Source organism: Rhineura floridana, chromosome 7 (genome assembly GCF_030035675.1).
Source record: "Rhineura floridana isolate rRhiFlo1 chromosome 7, rRhiFlo1.hap2, whole genome shotgun sequence".
NCBI classification, from domain to species: domain Eukaryota; kingdom Metazoa; phylum Chordata; class Lepidosauria; order Squamata; family Rhineuridae; genus Rhineura; species Rhineura floridana.
This window is the reverse complement of record NC_084486.1, coordinates 145117093-145144510: the sequence shown is the minus strand read 5'-3', so window position 1 is coordinate 145144510 and position 27418 is coordinate 145117093. Positions and strand designations below refer to the sequence as shown.

Sequence of the window (27418 nt, the reverse complement as noted above, 5' to 3'; positions counted from 1 at the left end):
AGCCAGGCTTGAACATTCCCCTTGATGTACTAATTTTGTATGTATAGTGAGTCTTTTTTTTTTTTAAGTGTATGTGTGTGGAACGGTTTGTATGCAAACATTTGTTCCACCTCCCTGTAGGCTGAAGTGACACAATCCATCAAAAGCTGTATCACGTAATTCTGTAGATCGTGTACATCAGCCAGCAGGCTGGAGACAGTAGTTTTTAGGTTTCAAAATCCATATTAGGCCAACGAGAATATCACAAAATAGCCTGCAAGCTTTTGAGTGCTCCAAAACTCTTCATCAGGCTAGATAATAGAGCAAGGAGGAGAGGGAGGAAAATAGCTGGTGAAGCTTTGGAGTCTGCATCTGGCCACAATCTCAAGATGAAATGTGGGAAGAGGAAGCAGCAGGCATTCAAAGAAGGCACGTTTCAAAGGAGGAGGAGGTGGGGAGATGCATGCAATGGCTGATTCCCCCATATTCTCCCACCTCCCATTTTAGGACTGTGACCAGGTGCGGACACCATGGCTTCACAATTAGTCACTAGAGCCTGATGAAGAGGCCTAGAGAACTTAGAGCCATTGTGCAGTGGAAGAGCAACTGCCTTGCATGCAGAAGGTCCCAAATTCAGTTCCTAGCATCTCCAGGTAGGAATGGGACAGACTCCTGCCTGAAACCCTGCAGATCTGCTGCCAGTCAGTGTAGACAATACTGAGCTAGTTGGACCAATGGTCTGACTCACTATAAAGCAGCTTCCTATATTCAAAACTATTCTTATCAGCCAATACACAATGTCCTTTATTTTCTTACATTGGTTCTCTTTCTCTAGTGTGTATGGAAGCCTACACATGCAGAGTTTCTTTTCCCCCACTACCCAATGAAGACTGGTGGCTCCAATGTCAGTGGGGCAGTGAATCTTCTCCGGGGTTCAGCCCTTGAAAGCTTCTTGAAAGTTTGGACTAAAACCCGGAGTGGATTCACTGCCCCACTGACATTGGAGTCACCAGTCTCTACTGCTGCTACCATCCCTAGTCGAACATGCTTTGCAGGGGTTTAAAGCAAGACAAAATCTGCATCCCTGTGTGCTTACAGGCCAAAGTGGTATGAGTAAAGATGTCACAAGCAATTATAATCTTTCAGACGAGCCTCAGCTCTCTGAAAAATGCTATTAGTAAAAAAAAAAAAGCCTATTGCTACGTTATTTCTAGAATGGGTGGGCATATTTTTTCTGTATTGTATTGCCTTGCTTTCAATTCTCAACCCGCATACTCATAGTAATCTATAGCAATTTACAGAAGTCTCTTCATCACAGTCTCTTAGCTTCTTATACAACTGAGAATGGGTTCAGCCAGCTGACATTCTTAATATGGCTTTCCCTGTTAACACCTGTTATGCAATCAAGTGATGTGTAACTCTGTGATCAAGTGATGTGTAAGCCAATGGGAGAAGATGGGGCGGGACGGGGCAAAGCCGCACGTCGCGGAAGTGTTTTGGAGCAGGCAGCGAGCGTCGGAGAAGGGGCAAAATGTCGGAGAGGAAAGTGTTAAATAAATACTACCCTCCAGACTTCGATCCGTCGAAGATCCCCAAGCTTCAGCTTCCTCGGGACAGGCAGTATGTGGTCCGGCTGATGGCACCGTTCACACACGAGGTGCAAGACTTGCGGTGAGTAAATCTACAAGGGAAAGAAATTCAACGCCCGGAAGGAGACGGTCCAGAATGAATCCTACCTGGGGCTTCCCATCTTCTGGTTTTATATCAAATGCACCCGCTGCCTTGCGGAAATCACCTTCAAGACAGACCCCGAGAACACGGATTATGCCATGGAGCACGGCGCCACTCGGAACATCCAGGCCCAGGAGCTTCTGGAGGAAGAGGAGAAGCGCCTGCAAAAAGAAAGAGAGGATGAAGAGCTGAACGACCCAATGAAGGTTTTGGAGAACAGGACCAAAGACTCCAGGCTCGAGATGGAAGTCCTGGAGAACCTGCAGGAGCTGAACCAGCGCCAGGCCCACGTGGACTTGGAGTCCATGCTGCAGCAGCACCAAGCGAACGAGGCAGAGGCCGAGGGCGCTGGAGGAGGACGAGCGGGAGACCAAAGCTATGCTAGAACAAGTCCAGAGCAGGAAGTTGCTGCAAGACTCTGATTCAGATGAGGACTCTCCTCCTGGTCCTGCTAAATCGTTTGCAAAAGCAAAGCCTGCAGACATCCCGCGAGAGGACTCAGAGCCGCAAGCAAAGAAGATGAAGGTGGAAAGCCGGGAGAGAAGCGCCGGGAAACTCTCCGACAAGGCCAAACTCTCCGGGCTGGTGACAGCCAAGAGGAAGCCGGATTTGAGAGTGGCAAATGGGGCGGACAGTTGGAACATGCCGCCGGGCCCAGGTGCTGGGAGTGCAGACAAGACCTCTGTGGATACCTCTCTGGCTTCCCGCTCAAAGGCGGGCGCCTCTTCCCTCAGCCTCTTGGGAGCATATTCTGACAGCAAGGACAGTAAAAGTGACTGACCACCCCTGGTTGAGGGAGTGAGTAGCCTGTGGCTATTTATTATTATTATTATTATTATTATTTATATGCTGTATTGTACGTCGCTCAGAGTGGCTGGGTAACCAGCCAGATGAGCGTCTAACAAATTGAATGAATGAATAAATAAATATGTGGACATGGATAGGCTAGTAAAAGTTTTTCCGGCTAGTCACTTTTATGGCATTGTTTGCAAGTCTGATCTAATGGGTTTGGGAGGTAAGATCACTCTCACCTGGGCTCCTTTGGGAGGAAGGGTGGGATATAAATTTAATCCATCATCATCATCACTGGAGAGAATTTTAAGAGTGTGTCCAGATGGGGGCTTAATGTTGCAAATGGGTTGCTGAGATATTGCAAATGAGTTACTGGCATTGTTCTTGCTTTTTAATGTCTTAGATTTTCCCTAGGAAAAAATGGGTTAAATAGGGTGGAGTAGGGGAGAATATGGGCTGGCATCTTTGATACCCATGTTGTGTGGACACTAAAAAAAAAGTTGCGTTCATCAGGGGCATTGATCCCACAATAAACTCCTGTCTGGAAGCACCCTAAATCTCAAAAAAACTGCGGCAAGAATGAATGTTGCAGAAGCAGGCACATGGGGTTAAGCACAGAGGCACGCACCCTTTCTCTGCCCTCCCAGCAATACGTGCAGAATTCCGCCAGAGAGCTGGTGTGCAATGGCTGAAACCAGCCAAAGTGTTGCTGTCAGGCTTGTGATAACAGGTGGATCCAACAGGCAGCCAGAGAGGAAGCCGCAAGGCAATTCTTATTAGTGGAACGAACTGCAGCACAGCCAGCTACTTAGGCAATTCTGCTGTGAGATGCGTGCGTGTGCTAGCAGCATTGTTACAATTGATGCTGACTGCTACAGAATTCTAGATAATCTGGGAGGAATGAATCCCACTCTGTGTGTATTTCCGGAGTGGGAGAGTGCACACGCAGGCCTACGCAGGCCTTCTAGCCAGGTATTTTGCTGTAATCAACTGGGCGGGGGGGGTGTAGAATGGAGTAGCTGGAATCCTGAGCAGCAAGCACTCCACACTGCAACATTTTGTTGCAGGTCCCACTTGTATGAATCATAATGCTGGACTGATTCAGTGGTCACTCTGACTTTTGCTGGTTGCCAACCATGATAACTTGGACACATTCCCAGAAAGGGTTACCATCCACATGCACAGCCCGCTGTTTACCCTTGCATCAGATTGGCAGAGGTCCTCACTTTCTGAAAATGGCGGAATGTTGTTTGGGTTATCATATCAAGTAGCTGCTGACAGCATCATGTATTCATTTAACAAATCCTAGTAAAAAGCTCTGCACGGTAGTACCTGTCTGAACGCCCTAAATTGAATAGATTAATTATGACCAGTGTGTGAGGTTCTTGTCTTTGTCTTCTATGAAAATGAAAGTGTTTTTAAAGTGCACAATCACATGGAAAGGATTGCTTGATCTCCGCAGAAAGTTCCAAAGTCTGGAATTCTCCTCTTCCAATCCTCTGTGACAATCCTTTCTTTCTTTTTTAAAAAAACCCCTCTCAGGGCCCCTCCAGATGTCCTTTTTGCTATGCATTCATTGTGATTTGTGCCCATGATGATGTTGGGACAGTTATATGTGAAGTAGCTTTCAATACTGTTTGCAGTGGTGTAGTCATCCAGGGTCTCAGGGGGTCTTAGACCCCTTACTTTTTTGGGAGCAGGGTCCCAGCAGGGTTCCTATGTCTTCAGCATCCTATGAGACAATCAGCATGAAAGGGGAGTGTGTTAGCCACTGAGAAGAGTCTTCTAACATGCTTCCTTGTCCTTTCCTGGTGAATGGAGCCAATCAGAGGGAAAGGAGATGAGTCAGCCACTGAGATGACTCTTTTCAGTAGCTAACACTCTCCCCTGTTGTGCTTATTGGCTCCTAGGGATGTCTGTTATTATGGGAGAAAGCATTAACAAGGATCATAGAATCATTGAATCATCTCATTCTCAACCCAGCAGCAAAAAAAAGGAGGGGTGTGGCTGTGACTATCTTGAAGGGACCATGCACTTTTGAATTTGCCACTACACTACTGACTGTTTGTGCCTGAAAATGTTTTGGGGTGGACATACTACTTTGTTTCTGATTAGTGCATGTGCCATTAGTGCATGTGCTATAGCTTCCTGCTGCAATCCTGTAACTTCTCATAGCACAAATGTTCTGGTCCACCACCACCCCCCCGCTTCTGTTGTGCTGTAGTGCAAGAGTGCCCCTCCAGACAGGAAGAACACTAAGGAAGCATCGCAGAATAACTAATAAAGCAGAAGGACATGCGGATGGTCCAGTATAAATCCTTCACTAACACATGAGGTATTGCAGAATGTACCAGCCTGGAGGGGCCCTCACTTGCTGGCAGAACTCACCAAAGGGAAAGAAGGAGCCCCTCTTCCCTCTTGGGGATCCTCTCCCCTTACAAGAAATCAGGTGCTGGAACGGAGAAGGGCCCATCTTGTTAGACTCCCAGCAATATTGATCCGCAGTCCCACTCCTTCTTTCAGGAGAAGCAGCCGAGTCCTTCAAGAGACAGCTGGACAGCCACCTGTTGGGGATGCTTTAAGCTGGATTCCTGCATTGAGCAGGGGGTTGGACTTGATGGCCTTATAAGGCCCCTTCCAACTCCACGATTCTATGGTTCTTGGATGGGGAGAAAGGAAACTAGGATCGCCTCTCAAGTTGTTGCACTCTGGCTGTAGTTCATTCAGAAATGGCACTGGGAAAATAATAGTAGAGTTGGAAGGGGCCTATAAGGCCATCAAGTCCAACCCCCTGCTCAATGCAGGAATCCAAATGAAAGCATTCCCGACAGATGGCTGTCCAGCTGCCTCTTGAATGCCTCCACTACCTCTCTAGGTCATTGGTTCCATTGTCGTATGGCTGTAACAGTTAGGGGAATGCACACACTATCTCTTTAATTCTTAGGCCACAGTGCCAATGTCAACTTTGTTCCTTATGACCACATGGAAGGTCCAGTGTGGCACACAGGAAGCCGCCTTATACTGAGTGAGACCATTGGTCCATCCAGTTCAGCCCTGTCTGCAATGACTGGCAGCAGTTTCCCAGGCTTTCAGGCAAGGATCTCCTGCAGGTGCCCGGGACTGAAGCCAGGACCTTACGCATGCAAGGCAGGTGCTCTGCCGCTTCCCCTACAGCCATAGTCCTTCCACTGCATGGCTATGGTCACAGCACAGAAATCTGGGCTCAAATTCTTGCCCAGCAGGGATGCTTACTGGATGGACACCTTAGAGCAAGGCCATATTTCTTACCCTAACCTACCTTGCAGGGCTTTTGTGAGGATAAAATGAAATACACCCCTGCACATATCCCTTGCAATGGCAAGTCGCAAATGTGACAAACGTATAATATAAACCTGGTAGCCAGGAACAGAATCATAACCAAAATGTGGGAAAGAGGAAATCTGGACCTCCTGTGTTGATTCTTTTGCTAAGGGAGGGGGTATCAGAAATTCCTGCAGTTATTAGGAACTTTTTCAGCTAGTGTAAATATTCAGTAGAATAAAATGGGAGACCTTTTAATCATCTACTATAAAAGGTTAAAGGTGTGCCTGTTGAACATATATTTCAACTCTGGTTAATCACTGACTGAATCCCCTTGCCATTCAACTCCCACCTTCCAATTTGCTTCTTTATTTACCCTGCCAACTAAGATTTCACTTCATGCGTCTGACGAAGTTGGCCTGAATCCATGAAAGCTTATGCCATCATTAATATATTAGTCTTTAAGGTGCCACAGGGGTCTGTGATGGCTTTGAATGGACTATTATTTCAGGCATGGAGCAGGGCAACCCAGCACTCCCTGAACACAAAAAACATGTTGGAGAGAAGGATTCAGCCTAGCCTTCCCCCTCACATGCTGTTTCTCTGAATTCAGGAAGTGCCAAAGAGGCACCCTCTGCAACTTGCACTGGAACAGTCCAGGAGGAACATTACCATCTGATTCTTCTGAAGATACATAGTGGCAGTGATGCCTAGGGGAAACCTTGGAGCGGTGTAGAGGCAGGAGGCGTGTGTATGCGCGCGTGGCCTTTTGCTCGCTTTGGAGAGGTGGGTGGGAATGACTTTTCCTGGCTTTATGTATGAGTCCCAGCCTCTTGACATGTGTCTTGACAAGCTCCTGTAACAGACCCTAAAGACTGAATGCATTCCTGGCATACAGCCCCATGCTGGAGCCAGCCCCTCTCTACAGGGCTTCTTCGGAAAGCCCCAGGAACAACATACGAGGAGCACCAGCAAGAAACTTAATTTCTGCTTTCCTGGGCAGGTGAAAGCATCCTGTAGGCTGCCGCATCCCCCTCCCTCTGTTCCCAGCAGCAGCTTCAGATCAAGCTTCGAATTGGGGGGGGGGAGAGAAAGAGGAACTTTGTGTGTGTGTGTATTGTGTGTGTGTGTGTGTGTGTGTGTATTTTGTGTTTATTTTGTGTGTGTGTGTGTGTGTACACACAGCACTTCAGACACATTTGCTCTGGATTGTGGAAGGATGCAGTTAATCACTAACAGTGATATCTGACGTTCGTCAGAGCAGACCCTTTGGAATCAATGGTGTTAAGCGCATGGGAAGCTACCTGTTATCAAGTCCGATACTTGGTCTATCTTGCCCCGTGCTGTCTAAAGCACAAGTGGGGAGCCTGTGGCCCTCCAGATGTTGTTGGGCTCCAATTTCCAATCTCCTCCAGCCAGCATGGCCAATGGTCAGGGATGATGGGCGTTGCAGTCCACCAAATATCCGGAGGGCCACAGATTCCCCACCTGTGGCCTACATGATTGGCAGTAGCTCTTCAGGGTTCGGACAGGGGACTTCCCCAGTCCCGGCTGGAGATACCAGAGTTGCAACCGGGGACCTTCTGCGTCAAAAGCACTGACCTGCAGTCCTTCCCTACAAGCAGCTTGCCAGTTTAATTTCAGCGGGTCCACTCTGCACATGTCTTACTGGGATATCACTCTGAAACCCTACATTTATTGCTGTGTGACAAGCGAGATATTCAGTTCTTTTAGCAAAATGTTTCGGCTTCACATCAGAGCAACTGAGGACAGCGGAAGCCAAAATGTTTTGCTAGAAGGATTTAATACGCTCCATCTCAATCACTGAGATCTTCTGATGGGGTACTTCTGGTGGTTCCTCATATCTCTGAGGTTTAGTTGTCCTCCATCAGGGACCGAGCCTTGAGTGTGGCAGGCCCTGTCCTGTGGAACTCCCTGCCAATAGAGGTTTGGCAGGAGTCATCCCTCCTTCATTTTAGATGTCACTTGAAAATGGAACTTTTTAGACAGGCCTTTTAACATGATGCCTCCCCCCCCCCCGCAACCAATGCAGTATTTATTGATTCTTTTATTATTTAGCGTGGCAGTACCTAATCCTGTGGAATTCCCTCGCTTTTAATATTAGGCAGGCTCTGCTATCTTTTCGGTGCCCTTTGAAGACTTTCCTCTTTCAACAAGCCTTTTGAGACCTATCCCAGTCTGCATCTGTGTCAGAATTGTTTAATATGTTTTTTAATAATGTTTTTAACCCTTTTTTAAGGTTGTTTTTTTAATGTTTTTAATGCTGTTTTGTTTTAATGTATTTTAAGATCTGTTTTTATGATGTTTTCAAGTGTTTTAGTGCTTTGTTTGCAGCCCTGGGCTCCTGCTGGTAGGAAGGGCGGGATACAAATTAATTAATTAAATAAATAATAAATAAACAATGATTTTTTAAATTTGTTTTTAAATTTTATTGGGTCTTTTTATGTTGTAAGCTGCCTTGATGTACTTCCATGAAAAGCGTGACTTATAAATACTTTAACAAATAAATAAATAATATCTGATTTGTTAGTCACTGATATGGACTGCCTTCAAGCCGATTCCGACTTAGGGCAATCCTACGAATAGGGTTTTCATGGTAAGTGGTATTCAGAGGGTTTACCATTGCCTCCCTCTGAGGCTGAGAGGCAGTGACTGGCCCAAGGTCACCCAGTGAGCTTCATGGCTGTGTGGAGATTCAAACCCTGGTCTCCCAGGTCATAGTCCAACACTCTAACCACTACACCACACTGGCTCTCTCAGGTCACAGATAGATAGATAGATAGAAAGATAGATAGATAGATAGATAATGTATTATCATTTATTGAATGTATATCTCGCTTTTCCTCCCTAAGGACCCTAGGGCAGCAACAAAGCAGTTTAACAACAAAAAGAAAAGCATACTAAAAACAGTTAAAATACAATTACACTTTAAAACACGCTAGAGGTAGAACAGAAATGGGGAACCTGAGGCCAGGCGGTCAAATGCAGTTCTGCAGGCCTCTCTGTTTGGGCCTGAGGTCTCTCCCCAGGCCATAACCCTTTCTGGCCCTGGTCTGCACCCTCCTCCAGTATTTTTGCCTGGGTTGAATGAGTCCTTTGGGAAAGTTTCTTGTTTATTCGGATGGAGGATAGAGTTAAACGTGTGAGTGTCTGCAGAAAAAAGCCTATTGTGCAAAAGTAAAAAATTACATTGGTTGTCTCTGTCCCTGCCCACCCCTGGTACTTGGCCCCTGGAAAGTTGCTCAGAAGGGAAAGTGGCCCTTGGGCTACAGGAGGTGCATGCGAGGGCCATGTACACATGTGCCTGGGGATGGGAGGCAGAAGAAACAGACACCACTGTTGGTTCAGTCTTTACAAGGCCTGCTTTTTGTCAGAACTGGTATCAGTGTGGGATAGTGGTGATTAGAGAGAGTTGGATAAAGGCTAGGTAGCTCTGAGTTCAAATCTCTTCCCTCAGCCAAGAGGGTGATCTTCGGTCAGTTGTCCTCTCTTGGCCAAGCCTAATTCAAAGGGTTGTTGTGAGAATAAAGACTGTTTTAATTATTGCTTTGTATTGCCTTGAAATGTTTTTATGTTGCTGTACGTTGTGGTGAAGTTATGTTAGTGAGCTGTACATAAACACACACACACACACACACACACATGTATGCCACTCTGGACTCCTTGGAGGATAAGTGGAATAAAAATGCAACAAATACTTAAAATCAAAGGCAACCAGATGCCCCTGGGAAGCTCTCAGGCAGGGTACAAAGACAACTGCCCTCTTTGCCCGCAGCTGGCATTCAGTGGTATGTGCCTCTGACCCTGGACATGGCATAGGGCCACCTCTGTTCGCCACAAAGCCCTCTTTGAAAGCTGCCTGAGCTCATGCCAATTGCCACAGTTTTGTGACTGTGGGTTCCGTAAGCAAATGTGAGGGAGAGGCCAGATTCAGAAGGCTGCTTTGGGGGGTTGGGGTTGGCAAAAGGGACCCACCCGCTTTTGCTCGCTCCTTCTTGTTCCCCAGAGGCTGATCTCACTCTCTGCTCTCCCTGCAGTGGCTGTGGACACTACTTTGCACGTGGAGTGGAACGAGGCGAAGCCCCTGCCTGCCCTCTCACCCCTGGGCCACACCCGGACCTCACTGGTGCGCAGGCTGGTTCGCCAAAGCTCTGTGGACAGCCAGGACTCTCTTGAGGTGCCCTTTTTAATCACTCTGCTTCTAGGCCTGCACAACCTTGCAAAATAATAATAAAAAGGAAATGCTGCTGCAGCCTCCTTATGCGTGTAGCTAAGGGCAAGGTGGTGCATGATGGGATGTCTGTGTGCTCCTGTGTGGCACAGGGGGTGGGAAAGGAGGGACACATGAACTCCACGGGGCAGACCACTGATGCGCCTGGCCTGCCATTGTCTACAACAGCCTTTGCCAGACTGATGCCCTCCAGCTGTTTTCAGCTACAACCCAATATTGATGGGAGCGGTTCTCCACAACAGCTGGAGGGCGCCAGGTTGGCGAAGGCTGCTGTACTGTGGCTGGCAGTAGCTCTTCATGGTCTCCGGCTAGCGACGCCTGGTGGCTCCATGTCACTGGGGCAGTGAAATCTGCTCTGGGTTTTAGCCCAAGCTTTCAAGGAGCTGTCCAAGGTGCACAGCAAGTGTGCTTCCTCAGTGGAGGCTGGTGCTGAAGCACCTTGGACAGCTCCTTGAAAGCTTGCGCTAAAACCCGGAGTGGATTCCACTGCCCTATTGACATGGAGCCACCAACCATCATTATCTCAGGCAGAGTCTTTTTAGCCTCATTATCTGAGGCCTTTTTGGGTAGAGGTGCAGGGAATTAAACTCGGGACCTTCTATGTCAGGACTACATTTAGCCTTCCAGATGTTGTTGGACTCCGTCTCCCATCAGCCCCAGCCATCATGACCAATGTTCAGGAATGATGGGCACTGTATTCCAACAACATCAGGAGGGCTACATGTCCCCCTCTCTTGCTGCAAAGCACGTCCTCTACTACTGAGCCACTGCCCCTCTTGCAAGAGCAGGGATGGGAAACCTGTAGCTCTCCAGACATTGCTGGACAACCACTCCCACCGTCCCTGATGCTGCTGGGGGAGTCCAACAGCATCCGGAGAGGCTCATGTTTCCCATCTCTAGGCAAGAGAGTCTCCACTGAGGTTTTTCTGTTATTTTACCTGTAGTGCCACCAATGTGCATGGGACCTTAAAAGAGCACAAGAGGACAGGTCCTTGCCCCAAAGAGCTTCCAATCTGAAGTTTGACACACAGAAACAGAGGAAAGTGGAGGAAGGGGTAGTGTTTTTCTTTCCTCATTTGAACACGGACATCATCTGCAGGTGGGTCTGGCAGAGCACCACTGGGATTTGTTTCTTTGGGGGAAGGGATTCCCTTTGAAGCAAAGAGGCAGCCTGAGTCTCATCTGTGGAGTTTAATTTTGAGCCCGGGGCTTGCTGTGAAACAGTTCCAGGGCCTATTTTGAACATTCTGGCACAAACCTTTAACCTGTGAAATAATAGTGAAGAGCAGTGCCTCCGATCATGTCCAGAGTCCGTGACTGTCTATACTAATAACTACAGCCATGTCCACAAATCGTAGTCTGGGATTCATGGCAAGGCTTCTAGACAGATGGTTCAGTTCCTAGGTAAATGAAAGAGGGGAGAGTTTTCAAAGTGCTCTCCCAAAAGTTTATTGCTACAAAAGCTTCTTGCTACAGCGCATAGTTACTAGGGAACTTGCTCCCACAAGAGAGGCTGATGGCCACCAACTTGGATGGCTTTCAGAGAGGATTAGACAAGTTCATGGAGCCATGATGGCTATGTTCTGTCTCTGAATTCGAAGGCAGTATGCTTCTGAATACCAGTTGCTGGAAACCGCAGGAGGAGAGAGGGCTCTTTGCACTCAAGTCCTGCTTGTGGTTTCCAGTGGGCAACTAGTAGTCCAGGATGCTGGACTAGAGGGGCCAATGGCCTGATCCAGCAGGCTCTTCTTCTGTTCTTATGGTTTCAGTTTTGGTTTCAGTTTCCAGGTAATCTCGTTGGCCTGACGGTATGTCTCCTTTGAGAAATTCATGGCTGCTTACAGGGATTCAGGGTCAAGCGACGGGCACCTGGCCTGTGTCCAGATATCCCATTAAAAGCTTCTGGGGTTTGAACTGGCTGCTAGTGCAGAGCTTGGAAAAGTTACTTTTTCGAACTACAATTCCCATCAGCCCAATCCAGTGGCCATGCCGGCTGGGGCTGATGGGAGTTGTAGTTCAAAAAAGTAACTTTTCCAAGCTCTGTGCTAGTGGATGCGTTGTCCATTGTGTCCCCTCCTCCTTCTGTGAATATTAGCAGCAGAAGCAGAGAAACTGAAGTTATAACAATTTCTGAGAACGTCAGAAGAGCCTTACTGGATCAGGCCAGTGACCCACCTAGTCCAGCGTCCTGTTCTCATAGTGGCCAACCAGAAGCCCCAATGGGAAGCCCACAAGCAGAACATGAGTGCAACAACCCTCTCCCTGCTTGCAGTTGCCAGCAACTGGTATTCAGAGACATACTGTCCCAATACTGGAGGTAGTACATAGCCATCGTGGCTAGTAGCCACTGAGAGCCTTATCATCTATCTAACCTCCCGTTAAAGCTAGCCAAGTCAGCAGCCCTCGCTACATCGTGTGGTGATGAATTTCATAGTTTTGCTATATGCTGTGGGAAGAAGACCTCATCTCCACTATACGTTTAAAACAGTATCATACCACTCTAAAGAGCCGTGCTCTCCCCCAAAGAATTCTGGGAACTGTAGTTAAGGGTTCTGGGAGTTTTTAGGAGACTCCTACTCCCCTCACAGAGCTACAATTCTCAGAGTGCTTTAGTAATTAATCCCGCTTCCCAGGGAACTCTGGGATCTGCAGCTCTGTGAGGGGAATAAGGGGTCTCCTAACAACTCTTAGCACCCTTCACAAATGACATAGTTCCCAGAATTCTTTGGGGGGGGGGAAGCCATGACTGTTTAAAGTGGTATCATACTGCCTATGTATAGTGGAGATGGGGCCAAAGTTCATTCTTTTGTTTATCCTGACCCTTCCAAAGTTCAACTTCACCAGATGTCTCCAAGTTCTAGTAATATACAAGAGGGAAAGAAACTCCTCCCTATCCGCTTTCTCTACACCAGGCATAACCTTATACCTCTCTGTTCCATCCCGCCTCTCACTTTTTTTTCTAAATTAAGAAAGTCCTAAAGGTTGTAATCATTCGGCATAGAGGAATTGCTCATCCCCTGGATCATTTTGGCTGCCCTTTTTTGGAACCTTTGCCAGCTCTGCAATATGTTTTTTGTGGTGTGGTGACCAGAACTGTATACAGCATTCGGGCGGGCGGGGTGGGCTGTACCATAGATTTGTGTAATGGCATTATGATATTGGCAGTTTCCAGTTCAGTCCCTTTCCTAATGATCCTTAACAGGCAATTCTCCTTTCCCACAGCTGCTGCAGATCTTATTTAGCATTTATATTGTACCATTAATGTCCAAGATGTTTCACACTAAAGATAGGTCCCTGCCTTGAGAAGCTTACAATCTAAAAGGTGTCAAAGGGGGAAGCAGTCATCAGAGGAAAGGAAGACAGGGGGTGGGTAACAGGGATGGGTTCAGTTTTGCTCAGAGCTTGGAAAAGTTACTTTTTTGAACTACAACTCCCATCAGCCCAATCCAGTGGCCATGCTGACTGGGACTGATGGGAGTTGTAGTTCAAAAAAGTAACTTTTCCAGGCTCTGGTTTGCTTCATGTTGAGCCAAACTTTGTGGGTGTGGGTGTGGGTGTGGGAGTGGGAGAGGGAGAGGGAGAGGGAAAGCTACATTACCCTTGCTTCCCATGGCAAGCCCTTCAGGATTTATATTTGACAACAGCACAGGTGTGGGAACCTTTGGTTTCTGAACTACAACTCCGACAGCCCCAGCAAGCATGGCCAATGGCCAGGGAGGCTGGGAGCTGTAGTTCAGCAACACCTGGAGGGCCAAAGGTTCCCCACACTTGCAACAGTATGAGGGGCTGCCTTTTCCCCTAACATAGCATCTGTGTCTTTAATAAGAGCACATTATGATGGAAATTCAACCAGTGCAACTTTACCCAAACTGGAGATGCATTGAAGGGCAAAGGTATACCTGTTTGTTTCGGGGGTTTTGCCTTGTTATTGCAGCTGTTGAGAGCCAGTGTTGTGTAGTGGTTAAAGGGTTGGACTATGACCTGGGAGACCAGGGTTTGAATCCCCACACTGCCATGAAGCTCACTGGGTGACCTTGGGCCAGTCACTGCCTCTCAGCCTCAGAGGACAGCAATGGTAAACCACCTCTGAATACCGCTTACCATGAAAACCCTATTCATAGGGTCGCCATAAGTTGGAATAAACTTGAAGGCAGTCCATTCCCCCACTGCAGCTGTTAAAGGCACAGAGTATCTGTCAGGAAGAAAAGGCAGTGACTCTACCCAGTGCGGTCAGCTGTTAAAGATCAGACCATTAAGGAATCTCTGTAGCCCTAGTCCTTGCAAAGTTAGCAGTTTTGTTTTTACGCATTCTGGGAGGAGCCTTGTTTCAAAAGCTGGGATTAATTCAGTCACCTAACCTGGGAGGTCACTGCTCCTAGCATTCTAAACAAATGGCTCATAAGTCAAAATAGTAGGTTCCTGATTTGGCCTGGCCAGAATTATGACTTTTCCTATGGCGCCAGAAAGCACATAGGGTTGCCAACTAACCAAAGAAAGCTGCTGACTGGCCTGCTCCTGTGCCTTTTAACAGCAGCTTGGTCTGCAGAAATCAGTGGGTGAAGCTTTTCACAGCACAAAGGTAAGCATGATCACTTGTAAACATCTGCAGATAAGAGAAACTTAGGAAGATGCATCATACCAGGTCAGACTGTTTTCCTACTCCAGGTGTGGGGAACCTTGGCCCTCCAGATATTGCTGAACTATAACTCCCATCAGCCGCAGCAAGCATGGCCAATAGCCAGAGATGATGAGAGCTATCATTTAGCAACATCTGCAGGGCCAAAGGATCCCCACGTCTGCCCTAGAGTCCTTGGTAGATAAAGGTCTTTCATTTCACGTACTACTTGATACTTCTAAATGGAAATGCTAGAGAGTAAGTGAGGAATCTGATGAATGCAAAGGGTGTGTGCTCTATTCACTGTTGTTATGGTAGTTAAAGGCACAGGAGCAGGGGGCCAGTAAAAAAAAAAGTTGGCAACCTTATCATAGTGGGCCGTGTGTGTGTGCACACATGCATGCCAGATGAATTTAAGGTTTCAGTTCCTGGAATCTGTGAGTACTCCTGAATCCTGTAAAGCAAGGATGGGGAACCTGTGTCCCACCAATGTTGTTGGACTCCAACTCCCATCAGCTCCACCCAGTGGTCAGGGATAATAATAATAATAATAATAAACTTTATTAAAATTATTAATAATAATAAACTCTTGAATGCCTCCAGTGTTGGCGAGCCCACCACCTCCCTAGGTCATTGGTTCCACTGTCGTACTGCTCTAACAATTCGTTTTTCCCAATGTTCTGCTGAAATCTGGCTTCCTGTAACTTGAGCCCATCATTCCACATCCTGCACTCTGGGACAATCAAGAAGAGATCCCAGCCCTCCTCTGTGTGTCAACCTTTCAAGTACTTGAAGGTATTTGGAAGCATGCTGCTTCTCATCCCTGAGGTAGGATATAGCCATCGTGGCTAGTAGCCGTTGCTAGCCTTGTCCTCCGTGAACTTGTCTAATCCCTTTTTAAAGGCATCCAAGTTGGTGGCCATCACTGCCTCTCGTGGGAGAGAATTCCGTAGTTTAACTATGTGCTGTGTGAAGAAGTCTTTCTGTCTGCCCTGAATCATTGGTTGACCCCATGTTCTACCGTTATGAGAGATGGAGAAGCACATCTCATTCCATTCACTTTCTCCACTCTTTGTGTAATTTAATGAACCTCTAACACATTTCCCCTTATTTGCCTTTTTTCCCAAATGGACCCCCCCCAAAAAACGCTGCAACCTTTCCTTGCAGGGGAGTCGCTCCATCCCCTTGGTCATTTTGGTTTCCCTTTTCTGCACCTGTTCCAGCTCTACAACAGCCCTTTTGAGATGCAGCAGTGAGACGAATTGGACACAGTGTATCAGGGGTGATCACACCATAGATCTGTGTTGGTCATATTGACAGTTTTATTTTCAGTTCCTTTTCCTAGTGATCCCTAGCATGGCATTTGCCTTTTGGGGGTGGGGGGCAGTCCTTGGATGCCCAGAGTCTGAGTGGCACAAAAAGTGGAAGAGGTTTTTGTTTCTAAATTGAAGGTACTTTCAGAGGTACCCACCATACATTTAAAGCACATCCCCACCCCAAGGATCCTGGGAACTGTAGTTTAAGGGTGCTTGGAATCGCAGCTTTGTGGGAGGTAAACAACAGTTTCCAGGATTTTTGGGGGGTAGGGTGTGCTTTAAATGTATGGTGAGTGTGCAGCGTAGGAATGGGCTGTGCCCATCAATCTCTGTAGAGCAGAGCAGTGTTCTTCAACCTTGGGCTTCCGCATGATGTTGGACTACAACTCCCATCATCCTTAGCCAGTGGTCAGGGATGATGGGAGTTGGGTCCCCAGATGATGTTGGACTACAAGGTTGAAGAACAGTGGAGTAGAGGATTGGGCAGCTGTTCAGTTTGTCTGAAGAGAAATCTTGCGGAGGTCTGCCTGCAGGAGACAGGATCATTTGTAAGATTACACAAGACCATTCGATGGAGCTTTTGTATCAGTACTTTGTCCCTTCCTGTGCTGTTTTGACTGCTCTGCTGTCTTCCTCGCTCAGATTTCTTCTTCCTTCTCTCCCCAACACTTTCTCCACCATCTCCCTTAGGATTTTAGTTCTGGAGTCTTTTACAGTCTTCTTTGGTTTCTTTTCAGGGCTGACCCAAGGACTGAGGCTTTGTTTTGTTTTGCTCCCTGAGATTTCCCCCACCCTCTATGGATGCCTTATTGTATGCCAAGCAGCATCGCAATAGCACATCAAATGGTCAAGAGTCTGACTGATGTTTTCTCATTTTCATTTTGAATGTATTTATTTAATTAATTTATATCCTTCCTCCAAGCCGGAGCCCAGGGTGGCAAACAAAAACACTAAAAACACTTTAAAACATCATAAAAACAGACTTTAAAATATGTTAAAACAAAATATCTTTAAAACATTTTTTAAAGTTTTCAAAACATCATTTTTTGTTAAAAAAAGGTTAAAAACATATTTTTATTTTTAAAAAGGTCTAAAAACATATTCCACACAGACACAGACTGGGGTAAGGTCTCTACTTAAAAGGCTTGTTGAAAGAGGAAGGTCTTCAATAGATGCCAAAAAGATAACGGAGATGGAGGCTGTCTAATATTTAAGGGGAGGGAATTCCTATGTTGTGCAGAATGGACCTCCTGATAAGATGGTATCTGCAGGAGGCCCTCATCTGCAGAGCGCAGTGATCGACTGGGCATAGAAGGGATGTCTGAATGTCTGACTCCTCCCCCTTTACAACGGTCTCTGTGCTCCAGTGAAGGTCAGAAACCTTTCCACAATGTCCCCTGGGATGCAGGGGAGATCACTCAGCAGATAGCTGATAGCTGCTTAGCTGCCTGTGCGCAGAGGCAAGGCCGGAGCTCAATGGTGGCGGATCTGCCTTGCAGGCAGCAGGTTCCAGGTTCAATCCCCAGCCTTTCTAGGTAGGAGAGCTACTGCCCGTCGGTGTAGACAGTAATGACCTAGATGGACCAAGGGTCTGACTCACGCATCTTCTGATGTCCCTACGCACCTCCCAAAGCTCAAGCAGTGCTTGGCTTTCTCCAAAGCAGGCGCCCCTGGAATTCTGCCCCCCCCAGCCAGATGCCTGATTTGTCTCTATGAGCAGGTTGACCTGCTTCTTAGACGGGCGCAGCTTCCAATTGGCAGGGAGCCATGTCCTTCCCACACATTTGTTTGAGGGCCCAGAGCAAGAGAGCCCTAATCTCGGATTGGCTACTCTGGGTGCTATGGCAACACCAGCAAACAATTGCACAGATGCTGCGTGCCCGAAAACGGCAGATTTCGCTTGTCTTCTTTGATGTTCTTTCCCTGGCACTGTTGCTTGGAGTGCAGGCGAGTGGGTCCTGCTTTCCAGAAGGCACCAGAAGAAAACGTGAGGGTTGCAAGATCTGTGCGGATGCTTACCTGAGGACAAGCCCCACCAGATGCCACAGGATGGGCTCTCAGGCTTATAATGGTGCTCTCATGGGATCTAAGCCGCCTGCTTAGAAGAGAGCAAGGGTTTCCCCAAGACTGGTCTTCTTACATCTCTGTCTCTTGGCCAGCAAGACTGCGGCATTGGGGGCTTTTTAGCTTAGAGAAAAGGCGAGTCAGAGGCGACATTTGTGAATCTTCAGCAAAGAAGGAGGGGAGAAGATGATGCTAAGTAGGATTCTGTGTAGTGCACCTACTTTCCAAGTGACATCAGAGGTGTACAAGAAAAAAGAGAGGCTCACACTTATCCCCACCCCACTCCCTGCCACCATTCAAGCCAAGAGAGCGTGTGGACTCCATGCACACCATGCTCTTCAGGTTTGGGGTGCAGAGCAAATGCTTAGCAAGTAGAGATTGTGGGTTGGTCTTATGACTGCTTCTCATCTTATATTTATTTATTTACTTGAGGATACCAGAGCATCAAATATACTAAATGGGGGGTGGGAGAGAGAGAGGAGGTGAGAGACGAAAAGCAAAAGAAGACTGAAAGCAGTTCAAACTCTAATTGATGAGGATGGTGAGGATGATTTTCTTACATGTATATCCCACCTTCCCCCCAAGGAACTCAAGGTGGTGTACATGGTTCTCCCCTTCCCCATCGTATCCTGGTCACCTCTCCTCAAAAAGGATACTTTAGAGTTGGAAAAGGAGGTTCAGAAAAGGGCAACCAGAATGATCAAGGGGATGGAACGACTCCCTTGTGAGGAAAAGTTGCCGCATTCGGGGCCTTTTAGTTTAGGGACAAGGCGAGTCAGAGGTGACATGATAGAAGTGTATAAAATTACGCATGGCATGGAGAAAACGGACAGAGAGACGTTTTTCTCCCTGTCTCATAACACTAGAACTTGTGGGCATCAAACGAAGCTGAATGTCGGAAGATTTAGGACCGATACCAGAAAGGACTTCTGCACGCAGCGCATAAACAGTAGAACTCGCTCCCAGAGGAAGCTGTGACAGCCACCAACTTGGATGGCTATAAAAGAGGATTAGACAAATTCATAGAAGAAAAGGCTATCAATGGCTGCTAGCCGTGATGGCTATCCTCTCCCTCCATAGGTGGAGGCAGTACCAGTTGCTAGAAACTGCAGGGGAGTAGGAGTCTCCTAACAACTCTCAGAACCCTTAACTACAGTTCCCAGAATTCTTTGGGGGAGAGCACGGCTCTTTAGAGTGGTATGATAGATACTGTTTTAAACGTATAGTGGAGATGAGGTCTTCTTCCCACAGCATATAGCAAAACTATGAAATTCATCACCACACGATGTAGCGAGGGCTGCTGACTTGGCTAGCTTTAACGGGAGGTTAGATAGATGATAAGGCTCTCAGTGGCTACTAGCCACGATGGCTATGTACTACCTCCAGTATTGGGACAGTATGTCTCTGAATACCAGTTGCTGGCAACTGCAAGCAGGGAGAGGGTTGTTGCACTCATGTTCTGCTTGTGGGCTTCCCATCAGGGCTTCTGGTTGGCCACTGTGAGAACAGGATGCTGGACTAGATGGGCCACTGGCCTGATCCAGTAAGGCTCTTATGTTCTTAGGAAGGCTCAGTGTTGTTTTGTGAAATGGGCGGAAACCATTTCAGCAGTGTGCTACGTAGTTGAACAGCGTTGGAGAGCCTCAGGCCTGTGGGATGAATGTGGCCCTCCAAATCTCTCTGTCTGGCCCTTGGAACTCCCCCAAGGCCGCATCTCCCCTTCACAGCCCTGATCTCTTCACAGCCCTGCTCCATACCCGCCTTGAGTATTTGTGCCTGGGTGGGCTGTGTCCTTGAATTCTTACCATGCCTCTCATGTGCCTGGATGGAGGATAGAGAAGGTATTTGAATGTGCGTAGGAGGTAGCCTACTATACTAAGTTTAAATTAATATTCATTGCCACTTTTGCCTCTGGCCCTGTCTACCAGTGTCATGTGGCCCCTGCAAGGTTGTCTAGAAGGGAATGCGGCCCTCAGATCACTTGGAAAGTATGCCTAGATGCCTATGCAAATCCCCCCCATAGCCAAAGAGCTGAGTGGGCTGTAGGTGTGCCAACTTTTGAATGGGCTCCTGGAAAGGTTCCTTTTAGCGGCAGGATGATAGCAGCAATGTTCCGGTGATCATATTTAGCTGCCGCAGTGAAAACTGTCACCTGCTCATTTCTACATATCACATCTCTGTGTATAGCACAGGAGCAGACCAGATGTCTAGGCAGTTGGAAACTCTGTCCGGCCAGTATATAGTACTGCCAGCATAAAAGGGGGTGGGGTGGGGGTGGGAGGGACCAAGCCCAGTAGCCAGAATGTTGTACTTATGGCCAGAATGTTTTGAATAATGCTGAGAATTTTTGAGTGAAAATTAGTAAAATTGGTGGGACTCCCTGCTCCAGGATGTTCAGTTGCCTCTGCCCCCCCCTCATATTTTGCCACATCAGGTTTTGCTGCCTGATGTTTCAGGTAGCTCTGTGTGTGGAGAGGGCGGTTGACTTCTGTTGTTTTAATTTTTTTCTCTACTGCTTCATTTTCGTTTCTGTTATTACACACTTTTATTGTTATTGCTTGGTGCATTTTTTCATTATTAATGATGATGTGAGTCACCGTGAGTGCTCCCTTAGGACTCAAAAAGGCAGGATAGAAATATTTGCTGGTTTGCTTGCTTGTTTATTTGCAAATTTGGTACCCTGCCCTTTATTGCAAGTATTATACATGTATATGTACAGAGGGAAAGGGCAGCCAGCTATACTAAAATGAGAAAACAAGTAGAAAGTATGCAGTAGGTACCAGCATCAAATCTCCTTATAAATTAATGTGTTTTAAAATTGTGTGCGTTGACTGCACGCACATGCTAAGGGGGTAGTCGAGCTCAGCCCCAGTGCATCCTTTCACACGCTTCTGTGAGAAAGGTTTTGGAGTGCATGGGTTTGCTTGCTTCATAGCCACTCTGCTGATGTGAAAGAGCACATACTTTGCACGCATAAGGTCCTAGCTTCAGTCCCTTGAATCTCCAGTTAAACATATTGGGTCATGGATGAAAGGAAAGGCTTCTGCCTGAAGCCTTGGAGTGCCAGTTTGGCTCCAAGTTCTGAGCAAGAATCTAGTAGATCTGCATAGGTCTAATGGGCAGAGATGATGAGATTTCTAGTTCAGCAACATCTGGGGGTCCAAAAGTTCCCCACACCTGCCAGACATAAACATCCCCTGCCCATGGAAAGGTAGCAGGTTGGTGAGAACAGCTCTAGTCTAGCTTTCTCCCTGACGTGCTAGTTTTCTGTCTGAAAAGATTAAAATAATGGAAGGGAGGAGCATTCATCCACTCACATGGAGCCCCCAGCTTGCTGCCTGAACAGCCCAGACACAGGTTTACCACATCGTAGAGAGCCAGGCCCAAGCTCCCTGCCCCTTGACCTGCCTTCATCCCCTCACCCACCCCGGTTCCTGCGATGGTCTCCCTGGCTTCCTAGTTAGAGTACCTCCTGTGCTGCGCTGACGTCAGTTCAAAGCCAGGCCTGTATCCTCGGAGAAATCAGTCCATGGTGACTGGTTGCCATGGAAATACACCTTGTTGCAAGCTACAAGTCCAGAACTGCTTCCTAAGAAGCCCCTGGCTGTGACTATGAGCCGCTGGGGCTGATGCCAGGTAGGGAGGGGGAAACCAGAACGACCAGGTAAGAATCTGCCGGAGGGTCACTTTTACCTTTGAAGAAGGTCTGGCTTGGGCCTATCTCTGAAAGGCTGAATGTCGTGCAGAAAAGGGACTTGGAGAGATGGAGAGAGCAAATAAATCTATGTGTAGCTTATTGAGCTGTGGGAATAGACCCAAAATGCCTTGCATTCCCCACCCCCCAACAATCCTGGGTATGTGTATATTGTGGGGCGGGAGATCCAGTTAACCTTCTCGGTCGCTTCTGCACACCTTCTCGGCATCCTCCCAGCCATCCTTATATACTGAGCCTGTTGCCTGAACCTTTAGAGGCAACCGCTACCCCAAAGAAGTTGCATCTTGCGCTGCAGGTCTGCATGCTAGGAATGACCCCAAGGTGCTGCAAACTGGCACTGTTTGTGGTGCATGAGAAGGAATGTTGTATGTGGGGGGGGGCAGGGGAGACCCCGGTTCACATTTCCACATGCAATGTTCATTTTACAGATTTACAGTTTATTTTGTAATTAAATTGTTAAATTGCTGTTGGTTTTGCTTATTTATTGAAAGCCACCCAGAGAATTTTATGTTACAGGGTAGGCGAAAAATGTTGCAGATAGTGAAGGTTTTTGGGCAAGGGGGATCTTTTATTTTAGATATGACAGCGTGATGCGTGAATAACTACCCGGACTGCTTAATTTTGTTATCTGAACTGGCAACGTGATGCATGTTTTCACCCTTTCTCTTTGCTCCATTTGCCCAATGAGAATCCCCCTTCCCCTGCAGCTATTGCCTTCCTTGTGCACATGCATGTTTTTTCCGAACGAGACAAATAGCTTGGAGGGGGGTGGCAATTTTCATTTGGACAACACGGCACAGGGTGAAAGGGTTAACGTAACTCAGTGGTACAGCACCTGCTTTGCATGTGGAAGGTCCTAGCTTCCATCCTTGGTATCTCCTGGTAGGGCTGTCTGCCCCCCATCTGAAATTGCCAGCCAGTGCAGACAATACTGAGCTAGATGGGCTGATGGTCTGACTCAGTGTAAGACATCTTCCTCTGTTCCTCTCCCCAACAGTCCTGGTCTGGATCACCCTCCCTGAGGCTGCAATTGGCAAAAGTTTAATGAGACCTGAAAGATTTATTTACGCATTGCTGTCCTCATGTCTGGATCTTAAGTTCAAGTACAGGGTTGTTGTTAGGGAAAGGGCCATAGCTCAATGGCAGAGCATCTGCCTTGCATGAAGGAATTCCTAGGTTCAGTCCCTGCCATCTCCAGACAGGGCTGGGAGAGTTCCTTGCCTGAAACCCTGGAGAGCTGTTGCCAGTCAGTGTAGACAATACTGAAGTACATGGGCCAAGCGTCTGAGTCAGTGTAAGCAGCTTCCTGTGTTCCTAGGTGAGAGGAAGAGAACCAGAAAGTATTCAGTATGTTGAAAAGCGCTGTGGGAATGAACAGTAAGTAGCAATGTGCCCATCATCATGACAGGACCTCTGGAGAGAGAGGGGGAGTTGTGTACTGCAGAGTCTCCAGGCAGCAGTGTGTAGAGCAGGGAACATGTTTGGTCCTCCTGCCCATCAACACTGTGCCAGAATGCTGCCCATTTGCTTTGTCCTGCAGAACTAAATAGCAGCCATGGAGAGCCAAATGTTCCGCTATCTGCACAGGACTGCCCTGGGTTCTGTCTCTTGGTCACCTGACAGTGAGACAAAGGGATGAGAACTCGAGGCCATGTTTTTATATGATAACATCTTCCACTTTTTCAGGCCCCTGTATCTGCTTTGAGTGGGATGGGGGAGGGTACCTCTGTGTCTCTTCTTTCTGCAATTGTTTGCGCTTAGGGTTGACAGGTTCAGGGCCTGAGACTGATCCTGTATCTTTAGGAGAAGAGAAAGTCAGCCAAGCCGGGCCTGGTAACCAAGAGGTCTTCTGTATCTTTAAAAGTTGTGCAGGGGAAAGGGAGAATTCCACTTTGTGGTTTTTCCCATTACAGTGTTGCAAGAACACCTGCGCTCGGCTGACATGGCCATTTTGGGTTTGCAATGTACATCAGTGGAGTTTCTGGAGATTTGTAATATCTAGATTGTGATCTGGATTCAGATTGAGTCTGAACCAGATTGGGCCGGATCTGTAGTTACAAATCGGAGCCACAAATTAGATTGGGAGATCTGTGCACAACCATAGTCTGCACCCTACTCTGGTCTCTTGCTATGGCTTACAAAGACGTTCTTGTCTTGTGGCTTTGAGCTGGCCCATCCCCTGTCTCCACAAGCCCTGAGCTGTTCTTTCCAGACGGAGAGCGGGTTCCATCACGTTCCATACGACAGCTGTTTGGGTTAGCGTCACTCTTATTTAATCTTTTCTGCGCTGTTGCAGGCACTTTCTGAATAGGCTAGCATGGCAGCGAGTGGCATGCCGTGTGGGAAATTGCCCGGGCGGTTGTTGCTGTGTGTTAAGATACTTTAATGACTAAAGCATTATCCATTATCTTGCTTTCTGTTTTCTCTCCCATTGTTCCTGATCGTTCTCCCCCCTCCCCACACATACTGCAGATGTATTTGTTTCCTTTGAGGGCCGTGATAAAAATTATTACAGCGTCTTGTGCATTATACCCAGCTGTCTCTCCACCTCAGGGACTGGCAGCTTGGCTGGTACAAACACAGTGCACCTTGGCTCCTTTCATTCCTGCTTCCTGCACATCTAGCCGAGCAGTCCTCGCCACCTTCCTTGCGCTGCTTTGAAATGGCCGAGGGAGGAATCCATCCTCAGTTCAGTCCTGTCCTGCAGCTTGTGAAGATTTTGCTGTTATGTATCCCTTCCTATCCTCCTCTCTTTCTTTCTTTCCCCTCCTTTTGTTGTCTTCTCCATTGTAAAAAAAGAATAGAAAAAAGAACATAATCTACTTGTAGTCAGGGACTGTCATGTTTTCCTTAGGGAACTCTGCAAAGCGCCATATACATTGTTGATTCGATCAAACACAAGTGGTGAGGGCCCTGCAACAAAATGATGCAGCATGGAGCGGTTGTGTTCATGGTTCCAACCTCCCCATTCCATTCCCCCTCGCCCCAGATTTTCCCTTCACAGCCAGTCAGCATTCTGTGCCCACTGAGCATGCTCAGTCTTCATTAGAATGTTATGGGTGCCCACTCCATTTTGGAGTTTGGGGTAGACACAGTGATGCTCAAACTCTGCTACATTAAAATCTTGGATTTCTCTGTTCTTTCCTATGGACAGCTCTCACTTCTGTCTCTGGGGCCATTTCTTGGGCTGTCATTGCCACACATACACTTTAATTTTTTTCTTTTTCTAGGCCTCCGTTCAACACCAGGAGGCTGGCTGTGGCAGCCACCGTTTTCATTTTCCAACAATGGCCCCAACATGGTGTCGCCCCAGGGCAACTTTTTTCTTCTTCCACGGACCTCTTGAAAATTTCTGAGGTTCTTGGCGGATCACTTAATGACTTTTCTGCTTGCTGTAGCAATTGTAATGCACTGCGCTAGACCCCGCATGACTTTTAATTGTGTTTTTATAGCTTCTTTATTTCTTACAGATTGTATTTTACCGTATCAGCATTTGAATTCTATAGAACTGAAAGAGTAATACAATAAAATACCATAAAAGAAGCAGTAAGAGTACAGTTAAATTCAATATGAATATTTAACGGGATTGATGTGCCATCTCCCATCTTCAACTACAGATCCACAGACATGCCACGGACCACCTGAATGACGCCCATGGACCACAGCTTGGGAACCCCTGCTCTGGGGCGTGATGGGTAATTGGAATGATATCTCCCAGAGTCCCAGATCCAGATGCCTGGTGCCAATTCTGGCGCCTGGTGGGCTCCTTCTGGGAGGAAGGGCAGAGATATAAAACAAATACATAAATAGAGGGCTGCTTCTGCTGCTGCTGCCTCCACCGCCTAAACCCACCAGGGACCACCAACATTGAAAGAACTCCACCAGAGGGAACTTTTGCCAAGGACCCACTCGAATCTGGAGTGGGCCCTGCTTACTGTAATTCAGGCTTCAGAATCCACTTCCAGCTCAGGCTCCTGGCCCTTAGATCATGAAGCTAGAGAGCACACCCTTCACAGCCCCAGTCCTGCCCTGAGATCAGGTGCGATGTCTGTGCAGTGTGCCCTGAAGAAAGAAGGGGCATGTTTAGAAAGCTCTGCAGATCGATATGGGATGTTTATTTATTTTTTTTGGCAGGGAATGATTGCTCAGAACCGAAGATCCTGTCAATTGTCTCAGCTCATTCCAGGCAGATGCATGATAAAGTCATGATGTTGTCTGCTGGAGGGGATGGGCTGCTGGGAGGGCGCGGCCCTATTTGCCATTACTGACCAGCTGCCCCTGCTGTTGCAAGAAGCTGTGTTGCTCACCAGCTTAGAGATGGCTTTTTGAACAAACTCATGCAAGATCTGTCCATCAGGCGCACTCCACCTTCTCTCAATGGAATCGCCACACTCAAAATAGTGTACCTCCAAATACCAGATGCCAAGGCAAACAAAAGAAGGAAGACTGTTAGGAAGGCATTATGCCCTGCTTTTAAGCTGCTGGTGGAATCTGGCTGGAGGTGTTAGAAACAGGGCACTGGGTTAGATAGTCTCTTGGTCTGATCCAATGGGGTGTTTCTCTCTTTTGCATTTCTAATGGAACTCTTAGGCCAGCTAACTTTTCTTCCCTTTTGTACTTTCTCCCGCTTTATGTTACTTCCCAGCCACCATTTCCAGCTGCTGCAACTTATGTGTTGTTTACCCATTCTTGCAAATCATTCATGAAAATGGATCCTTCAGTCAGCCTGTTTGAAATCATGAAGGCTGGAAAGGCCTCGGTGTGATGCCGGAGTCCGACCCTTGGTAGATCCAGAGTTCTCTAGTTGAGCTGTGTAAACCAACAAGTTCAGTGGGAGATTTTGCACACTGCCTGTCTGGTCAATAAAAGATACGATCATCAGTATAGAGATAATCATTATTGGGAAGTCAGAGCATGCGATCAAAGACATTTTGAACATTGCTGAAGTCATACATATTGTCCTCAAGCTGAGAATATGTACAGCGACTGGTCAATCTGTACATGGACAGATTAAGAAAGCCCATGTGTCCTCATTATTTTCCATGTAACTATGCACATGGATGGGATGGGCAATGTGCAAAATCTCCTCGTCTGCATGTGAAGGTGTCATTTCATTCATTTCATTGGCGATCACTCGTAGCCGAGTAAGATTGTCTTCCAAGATAAGGTCTTTAACAGTGGGTCCATCAGTGACTGTGGAGGCCACTTCTGGATTCCCACAGCCTCCCACAGTGAGGACATAGGTTTCCAGATGGAAGATGGTCACAATGAGGATTTGCTTGACGTGCCTTCTGCTTAGCTTGTTTGTCCCTTTCGCCCTGTAGTCGTGCTTCTTCAAAGTCCATAGCACCTTTGATAATGGCTGACCTCCAATTGGGACGCTCATGGGCCAAGGCTTCCCAGTTCTCGATGCTTATGTTACATTTTTTTAGATTAGCTCTGAGAACATCTTTAAACCTCTTTTGCTGTCCACCGATATTCCGTTTTCCATCCTTAAGCTGGGAGTAAAGTAGCTGCTTTGGAAGACGGTGATCAGGCACTCGAACAACATGGCCGGTACAGCAAAGTTGATGTTGGAGGATCATTGTTTCTACACTGGTGGTCTTTGCTTCTTCCAATATGCTAACATTAGTCCGCCTATCTTCCCAAGTCAA

At 47.3% G+C, this 27418-nt stretch overlaps 1 protein-coding gene and 1 pseudogene across 1 annotated transcript in view; both read left to right on the top strand.

The window, feature by feature from the left end:
* Window positions 1-1483: 1483 nt before the first annotated feature.
* On the top strand, window positions 1484-11043 carry LOC133388563 (splicing factor YJU2-like; annotated as a pseudogene).
* Window positions 11044-14477: 3434 nt separating this feature from the next.
* FAM131A (family with sequence similarity 131 member A) overlaps window positions 14478-27418 on the top strand; it is a 55704-nt gene continuing 42763 nt past the window's right edge. The window contains exon 1 of the mRNA XM_061634520.1: window positions 14478-14633. The gene's annotated coding sequence lies outside the window, so the exon portion shown is untranslated. The remainder of the gene's footprint in view (window positions 14634-27418) is intronic.